The sequence below is a fragment of the Gastrolobium bilobum genome, unplaced genomic scaffold (genome assembly GCF_033153095.1).
Source record: "Gastrolobium bilobum isolate Gb01-03AN ecotype WA unplaced genomic scaffold, APGP_CSIRO_Gbil_v1 utg356, whole genome shotgun sequence".
Classification (NCBI taxonomy): domain Eukaryota; kingdom Viridiplantae; phylum Streptophyta; class Magnoliopsida; order Fabales; family Fabaceae; genus Gastrolobium; species Gastrolobium bilobum.
In genome coordinates, this window is record NW_026898613.1 from 181,705 (window position 1) to 191,230 (window position 9,526).

A 9,526-nucleotide genomic window follows, 5' to 3' on the forward strand; every position below is an offset into this window, starting at 1 on the left:
ACTATCATATCAAAAAATTTGATCAGCAAATACTATGATTTAATTGGACTAACAGATTAAAACTTTAGAGTTAGTACTCTTACAAGTTAAATGTTTATATATAGAATGTAGCTTTTGTATGATATCATTGAAGTGGTTGGCTTTCAATTAATTTCCTGCATTATTGGGCACATCGATCATGTATTCACTCCCATATATCAAGATTAATTTAATTGATACACAGGCATATTCTCAAGTTATTACAAAAGTCCCCAAATAAATGTGGGAGCTCTTAATTAAATCGAACAACCAAAATTAATATTTTCAATGCACTAGGAAACAACCAAGCTCGACAAGAACAACAACAACAAATGGGGTTATGATGAAGTTGTTGATCAAGTTTCAAGGTATAAAAATCGGGGCACTATTAGCATCACTCATAAAGCCACGACAACCCTGCCAAGTCAACAATGGACACAAGTCAAACAAAAAATCAAAAACGTTTTTTCAATGTTATCAAAAGGGGTTGGTCAATATTCCCTCAAATGGAAGATGCACTGCAAAGAGGGACCAAGGAAAGAGGAGTAAGCACTGGGATTTGGAGGATGATAACATTAGTGGCTCTTTCAGAAGCAGTAAAAAATCCAGTAGGGTAATGGAGATGGATTTGGGAGCACTCAAAGGCATATTCAATGCCATGGGAATGAGCATTGCTAAAAAAGGAAGCAGATCAAAAAGGAGAACTGGGTCAAGATCAACTTCTTGTGACACCACACCAATTCATGAAGGATTTTCATTATGCTCTAGTGAAAACTCCATTCAGGCAGCTATTGCCTATTGTAAGAGTTCATTTGGGCAATGACAGTTAAAATACAAACTAAGAAACAAAAGCAATGACAACTAAGAGAAGTGTACTTTTTTTTTTTTTTGGTAATCAAAGTGTACTTATTTTTTCCTATGTTTAAGTTTCTTCAGAGAGAAATTAATAAATCACTAAGCACATAGATCAATTGGTAATAAATTGTTCCAGCTTAATTAGTCTGAAGTTTGAGTCTCTGATAACACAACTATGCTAAAACTTAATAAAAAGAGCTTTGTTGCGATGTGGTCCTATCCGACTCAAACCTAACTAATGGAGTAATCGATGAACCGATTGATAATATCTAGAACAAAATAAAAATAAAAAAGTAGCTGAGATAACAAAAATAAAATAAAAATTGTAGTTACCTTCTAAAGAGTAAATAGATAAGATAGTAAAAAGAAGACGTTAGTCTAATAGATAACTAGTTATTTAGAAGATTTATGACAATAATATTTAACAGGAATCAGACCTAAGATCTATGTCAAATATTGTTTCTTAATTTTCACCCTTTATTGTTTGATGTTTTTTTTTTAATAAAAGAAGATAAATACTATTTATAATTTAAACATATTTTAATTGAACATTGGAATTTTACACTTAGACTTTACATGTTTCTATTTTGGTTATATACAAAAACTACATATATATTCAAATTTTATAGACAAGTTAAGAATGGTAGACTGTACCCTTGTGTAATTATATTTTGAAGGAGAAAAAACAACTAGGGGTTTCATATTTGTTTCGCTATTGATATATATAGTTCAAGGTTTAATATTTTAAGGGTCTATTTGGAGCACCTAATAAAGAAGATAGGATAGGATAACTTATCATATCCTACTTTTATCTCTTGTTTGTGGGTCAATAGGATATGATTAGCTTATCCTATTGTCTCATTTTATCCTATCAAATACATGATTTCTTATCTTATGGGGGGAGCTGGGTTAGGATTCAATAGGATAAGATACCAATATTGGATACCCAATATATTCCCACGCTACCCAATATATTTGTATTTATTGCATTATATTTTGTTTTTTCTTTCTCCTTCTAAATAATCTTATCAGATTGCTAATCAGTGCTCAACAAACACATGACATGATATAAGCTTATCGGCCCCATATCATATATTACCCTTATCCTATTCTGTCCACCAAATGAGCCCTAAATAATGATGGGTCTTCAATAAAGTAACCAAGCCCATTAATTAGGAATTAGTATATATAGAAGTTTAGGGTGATATTTCTGTTATGCATGTATTCAGAATATTTGGAGTGGAGTTTCGGGAAAGAATCTCTAGGGATCTCTTGAGCCTAGGTATTTGGCTTTGAGGGTGAGTTGAGATTCTTTGGTATATCTTTTCTATTTCATAGTTATTCCCTTTGTAATTCCTCTGTATTTCATTGTTATGTTTACTGGATCTTGTCTTTTTAATGTCTAGTACTATTGATATCAATATATTTGGAGGTTTTGTTTACATTTACTGTTGGCAAATTCTGTTTAGAAGATCCATTATTATAGGTTCCATCAATTTGGTATCAAAGCACTACAATCCTGGGAGTGTTTTTGATCCAGATATGATTTTAAAAAAAATCCAAGATCTGAAAAAAAAAAATCGGAACAGATTTAAAAAAAAACGCAGAAACTCCACTGATTCAATGGTTCCAACATTTTATGGAGAAGGAGACGACGCTTGGGGTTGGCAAATTGCTATGGAACAACATTTTCAAGAAAAACAAATATATGAAGAAAATGTACAATTGTCAGAAACCTTGAGAGGGCTGAGAGGATGTGCTCTCTATTGGTATAGGTGTTGGAATTGTCTCAATCCTAATGGGAGTTTGTGGGATTTTACCAAAGCTTTTATAAATAAATACCTACCTGAGATTTATTTGGTAAACGAAGAGGAAGAATGGGAGCATCCAGAACTAGCGCAAGATGTAGAAGAAGAAGAAATGAAAAAGAAGACAAAGAAGAATCAGAGAAAGAAGAGGATCGAAAATCAGAAGTAGAAGTAAAAGAAAAAAGAAATAAAAGTGCAGAGGAAGAAGATGCAGCAGTAGAGGCAGTAGAAAAAGAAACAAAAATCAGCAAAGAAGAGACAATGACAGCGCTACAGAAAAAGAGCTACAACAAAAAGAGACGGACGAAATTGAAGAAAAATCAGAAGCAGAAGTGAAAGCAGAAAAAGAAGAAGTACAAGAGCAACAACAGCAAAAACCAGTGGCATTCATGGCTGTTTCCATGGCTGATTTGAGTTGTATGATGACCCTAGGCCAAAGGGCTGAGGATAGAGAGGTGTTATTGGTTGTTTACATGCTTGTTATCAACGCAGAAGAAGAAGAAATAGAAAGAGGAACAGTCATCGAAGAAGAATGATCAGTAATCGAAGAAGAAGGAGAATAAACAGAAAAAAAGAAGAAAAAAGGGAAGAAGAAGAAGGAGAAAGCAGAAAGTTGACGCTGCATAGAGGGAGAAAGAAAGAAAGGGCAGAAGTGGCATTACAAGGATTGAATCATTTTTTTGACCTAATGGGCCAAGCCCAAAAGAAATTTGTGTTAAAAGAAAAGAAGATGGGTTTTATTCTACCCATTGACATAGCTTCAGCAATTCTGGTGGGCCAGGGCCCAATACTTGAAGCGATGAAATTTGAGTTGGTGCAAAAAAGAATATTGGGTCAAAGGAAAGGCCAGCTACAGGAACCCAAACCAAAAGAACAAGGAATTGAGAGACATTCTGTGTACATTCAGGAAGCTGAAATTAGCCTGTGTTTTTCAGCCAAAATGCCACAGCCAACAGAGAACTGACAGAAACAACAATTTTCAACGGTGCAAGGGGCTCCAATGGAAATTTTTCAGTTTCAAGCATAATGGGGTCAATATGCTTCAAGCTATGGGACCCAGGAGGAGTGTATCTCACATTACATGTCTTCTTCCCTCACCTTGAGGACAAGATGAATTTTGGAGAAAGAGTATTGATGGGTCTTCAATAAAGTAACCAAGCCCATTAATTAGGAATTAATATATATAGAAGTTTAGGGTGATATTTCTGTTATGCATGTATTCAGAATATTTGGAGTGGAGTTTTAGGAAAGAATCTCTAGGGTAGTGTTTGGTTCGGGATTTTTTTTTTACTAGGGAAATGTAATTGATAGGAAAAACAAAGGAAAGTAAGTTTGGTAGGAAAGTTTATAAAAAGTTGTTTGGTACCGCAAAATATTGATGGGGAAATTGGGTTAAAAAGCCTGATGTATGTTTGGTTGAAAATAAAAATTAGATGGGAAAAATATCTTCAATTACGAAAGTAACCTTTATTTTAAAAGTTTGAAATGGTCACGTGTGCTTAAGAAAGAAGGGTAAATCTGTCATGCCATTCATCCCTTTTTCATTTATCCGATTTCTTCCAACAATTCCACCTTTACAAAGGACTTCCTAAACAGTACAGATTCTCGTTTTTTACTCATTTCCCTCAATTGCTAGGCAAAGCGTTTTGATGGGCAAATCTTCCACAATGCTTCAACCAAACGTGGAGATGTCTCTTACCCACATGCACTTCCCCAGGAATATTTTCACTTCTTTCCAACCAAACACTTCATAGGGATCTCTTGAGCCTAGGTATTTGGCTTTGAGGGTGAGTTGAGATTTCTTTGGTGAATCTTTTCTATTTCATAGTTATTCCCTTTGTAATTCCTTTGTATTTTATTGTTATGTTTACTGGATCTTGTCTTTTTAATGTCTAGTACTGTTGATATCAATATATTTGGAGGTTTTGTTTACATTTATTGTTGGCAAATTCTGTTTAGAAGATCCATTATTATAGGTTCCTTCAAATAATTATTAGTTTGTTAAATAAGTTCTTATGACATTAATTAGTAGTCTCGAAAATGAAGTGAGAGTTTGGATATAAACTTCAAGAAATGCGAATGACAGAATAGGAGTTACAACTCCCACATGTGTTTTCTAATGGATATTTGTTTCTTTTATTATTCTTAGTGTATTCAAAAAAGAAGAAAGAAATGCTTATGAAGGAATGGAATTTTGATAATTTGTATACTTTTTAGGGTTCACTTTTTCTGCAGTTACTGCAGATAAGTTATCTGCAGTAAGCCCAATACGACGTCATTTTGCAGCGAAAATCATGGTATATTTGCAATTTTAATTTATTTGAGGGTTATAATAGTCTTTATATTTATAATTTTTTAAGATTTCCATATCAAAACGACGTCGTTTTGGGAATAAATGCAGATAACTTATCTGCATTAACTGCAGAAACATTTTTCCCTATTTTTTATTAAAAATTATTGTAAAAATAGCTATTTATCGCTAATGCTATTTTTATTTTTGCAAAGGTTTGTTTTTATGTGCTTCTAACTTTTTAAAATTAGGTTGAAAATCAAAATAAGTTAATTATGTGAATTTAAAAAAATAAATCCAAATAAACTAAAAATAAAGGGAGGAAAGTATCTAATGTTACTTTAGATAATTTTGCCTAATGTTCACTGAAACGATGTCGTTTTAGAGTTGAAAAATTAAAAAATTAGAATAATAAAGACTATTATAACTCTAAAATAAATTAAAATTACAAATACATTATGATTTTCGTCCAAAACAACGTTATTTCGATGAACATTAGACAAAATTATCTAAAGTAACTTTAGAAAAATTGAACCCAAAAATAAAATCAGTCAAATATAGTCATCCCAAAATAAGATGAAAACGCTGCTTTTTAGAAGCTAACACTTTTAAAATATAATGGTATATTCTTCTAACAAATCCTCTTTCATTTTATTGTTTCTCCTGTCACACGGAATAAAGTATCTATTGCAACCCCAAAATTACTTCATATTGAGAGTTAGGGGAATTAATAAAGGTTATTTTAGTAATTTTGTTTGTTTCTTTATTATATGAATTTTATTAAAATACCCTTCATTAATTACCCTAACCCTCAAAACGACGTAGTATTGGGTTCCAGAAGATAATTTTATTTCCTGAGACAAGAAAAACACTTTTCTCTTCTTTTAAATACATAAAATAGATAATATTAAATGAAAGATTAATTTTATATATTTATTAAAAAAATTATTTCTCCTGTCACATAAGATAAAAAAATCTCCCGCGATCTCCCAAAACGACGTCGTTTTGGGATTAAAAATACTTTAGAATTTTTACTTTTTTCTTGTATCATAAATTTTACTAAAATATCATTTACTTTTAATCTTAAATTTTAAAACGACATCATTTTGAGATTGCAGGAGATAACTTTTTCTCCTATGACAAGAGAAACATTAATCTCATTTATTAATCCTCTAATTACTGAAAGAATTAAGTTTTAAATATTTTTGCAAAAGATGGGTTATACTTATAATATTTTTTCCTTATATCTCAATCATTTTTGTTATTATTAATTCATTGGATTAAAAGTAAATGAATGGCTCTCACAAATAATTTTGTGGTTGTTAATTTGATTTTAATCTTAGTGAGTGTAAGTATAACCTTTCTCTTTTTCAACTCACAAAATATTAAATGCTTCATCTTTCATTTAATGTGTATATATGAAAATAAAATAAGTATTTAATATTTTAAAGCTTCAAATTTAAAACTTTAATTAAAAAGCATTTGATTTTTTTTTTTTGAAAATGATGAGAATCTTCTTTATTTAGCATTTGCTCCATCCACTCCCTTCAATTATGTTTTAATTGTGTAATAAAGAAATTATAACATACATTGAATAGAATAAATGTTTTCAAGACATTTTCATTTAAATTCATTTCTTTAGGTATTAATAAAAACTATTAAAGTCCATTTATAAATGTTTACCGAAAAAAAAGTCCATCTATAAATAAATAAAGGGATAGGATATTGTGACACACAAATAATGTTACGCACAATGTTACGACCACATATTAACCGTTGATTTCCGTCAATCAACGGTTATTATTTTTTAAATCAAATTTATTAATTAATTATTAATTCGCAATAAATAATAACCGTTAATTGGCGGAAATCAACGGTTAAGACGTGGTCGTAATATTGTGCGTAACATTATTTGTGTGTCACAATATCCTATCCCATAAATTAATAGGGTTTGTTTTTTCTAAAGTTTCTTTAGATAACTTTATCTAATGTTCATCGAAACGACGTTATTTTGGGACAGAAATCATGGTGTTTTTGTAATTTTAATTTATTTCAGGGTTATAATAGTCTTTATTATTCTAATTTTTTAATTTTTCAATCTCAAAACTATGTCGTTTCGATGAACATTAGATAAAGTTTTCTAAAGTAACATTAGATACTTTTTTTCCTAATTAATATCCTCCTTCTAGACCTGTTTAATTATACTTTAATTATTTACCGAGAAATTGATAAAGAAAATTCTATTTTGAAATTAAATCCATATTGTATAGAGTCTAAGATAGCAGAGCTATATTAAGACTCTTACGATACAAACAATGTTTGAGGATGGCGAGCTATACAATCAACGTTATCGATCATCTCGTGGATTAGCGAAAAAATAAAATAGATTTTTAAAACATATTTAAATTACAAAGAAATTGATAAAAGAATTTTTTTTTAAAAAAAATTAATCCACATTGCACGGAATCCAAGATAGTTATGATACGGACAACGCTCGAGGATGACGAGTCATACAACCAACGCTGTTGATCGCCGCATGGATTAAATGATTGATAAACTAAATGAATAATTAAAAATATGTCTTTCACTTTTTCAATTAATTTGACCACATAATTATCCAAGAAAAAAAAAAATAGGCATGTAAATCTACACAACTTACAATTTAACAATAAAATTACATTCTCTAATTAAACTAACAACTAGCTACATAATCTACCAAAAAAGAAATCCATCTTATTTTTATTAAAAGAAGTAAACACAATATATAATTCGAAATAAAATAACTTACCAATTAGTAACAAACTAAACCTAGGAAATTATCACAAAAGAAATAACAAATCCGACAGTCACATCATGCCATATAATTAATAAAAAAAATAAAATCCAAACCAGCTAAAGGTAAAAAAATCTAACGTCTTTTACATATTATCATTTTTTTAAATTTTTTTATTTCCCAGTTTCAACTTACTTGGTTATGTTTTCTATTATTTTAATATAAGTATCTAACTAAGCTTCTATACTAAATTAAAAGAAAAAAAAAACACAATCTAATTATCAGTCCAAATTGAAAAACACTAGATTCTAAAAAGAAATTTTTTTGTTTTATACAATTTAACAAAAGGCCCAATGATCCTCTCCTACTCATAAAAAATGCCCAAAATCTTTTTTTCTAACTCAACCTCATAGCACCTAAAGTTTTTTTTGTCTAACTACGTACCCAACAGCCCATTCCCAACTATCATTATATTATAGCCAAAAAAAAAACTGAGAATATGGCAGATTAATAGTCACGCTCGTTGTATCTAAAATCGAGATTTTACTTAAAATGGAAGGAACGATAAAAAATGATAAAACGTAAAATATTAACTTAAAAAAATATAAAATGATTCGCTTTTTTTATAGTTAACGTAGATAATTTATCTATATTTATTTTCAAAACGACATCGTTTTGAGGCGAAAATTAAGGTATTTTTGTAATTATAATTTGTTTCAGGGTTATAATAGTTTTTTTCATTATAATTTCTTAATTTTTCAACCCAAAACAACATCTTTTTGGAATTGAATGTAGATAACTTATCTACCTTCACTGTAAAAAGATTAAATCTTTAAAAAAATTCATAAAATCATAAAACATATATTTAAGGGAAAAATAAATATTATGTTGTAGGAGAATTCTAATTTCATGTCATATATACATCAAATGTGAGATTCATCTATTTAAAAAAAATAAGAAACAAAAAAAATAAGTAGCAGACTTTTTTATAGTGTATGTAAGAAAGATTTACTTTTGCATGGAACATGAGAAAAATAATGTCACAAAGAGTTTTATTAATCTCGTGCAATAGAAGAGAAGTTCTCTTATGCTATTAGAGATAATTATATGTGGAACCCGATGTATGTGTAGGAGAGAAAAGTATTCTCCCATATTTTTCCATAAACAAGAAGGGAGTTTTTTTTCAAAACGAGATTGAGCAAACTGATTGACCCTTCGAGGCGGTTGCTTGCGTGGAAGGTAGTGACTATGATTGAGGATAAAGCACCGCAACACAATTTGGCATCGGCCATGCTTCCCTAACCCTTGATTGTGTAGCGGAGACAGCCTTCACTTCACCATTTTGATGTATGTATATCCTTCAGAATCCTTTTCTTCACATTTCAAATGCATAGTTCCTTTTAGCTTAGTTTTGTTTGTCTATAGTATCAAGGCTCTGCACTCATCAGAGCAAACCAGTAACCAAGGAGAGGCAACGTCCCTCTCCGCTTTTTGAAAATCCACTTTTTTTTCTTTTTCTTTTTATTAATTAATTACTATTTTCTGTTGTTATTATTTTCTACTGGAGACAAAATTGGGGTGTCTTCATTCATCATTTGATATAAAATAGGAAAATGATTTGTGCTTTTTAAAGAATGCAATTTATATCCTTTCAATAATTTATAATAACCTGCACACATATATATAGGGAAATGATTTGTCCTTTTTAAAGGATTTAATTTATGTCCTTTTAATAATTTATAACTATGTATTAAGGATGGTATATAAGAATAATCTGCATAT